This window comes from Brassica oleracea, chromosome C7, assembly GCF_000695525.1.
Source record: "Brassica oleracea var. oleracea cultivar TO1000 chromosome C7, BOL, whole genome shotgun sequence".
NCBI classification, from domain to species: Eukaryota; Viridiplantae; Streptophyta; class Magnoliopsida; order Brassicales; family Brassicaceae; genus Brassica; species Brassica oleracea.
The window spans coordinates 1,581,494-1,581,846 of NC_027754.1; positions in this window are offsets into that span (position 1 = coordinate 1,581,494).

The window sequence follows — 353 nt, forward strand, 5'->3', positions numbered from 1 at the left end:
TGGGACAAGGAAAAGATAGGAAAGATAATGAGAACTTGTGTCATATTTGACAATATGATAGTAGAGAACGAACGACACAGATACGCTCAAATTGATACATCTGAGTTCGAGTCAGGAGAGTCAAGCAGAAGTTCGAAGGTGAAAAGGAGAGAAAGTATCCATGTCGGTCATATGTTAGGCATTCGCAGAGAAGTTCGAGATACAGAGAAGCATGATCGTTTGAAAGCTGATTTAATGGAAAATATATGGCAAAAGTTTGGTAATGAAGATGAATAATGTTTGTATGTTTGTATGTTCTCGATTTATGTAATCTACTCTTAATGTATTGAATAAAAAGTTTTAAAATATTTATA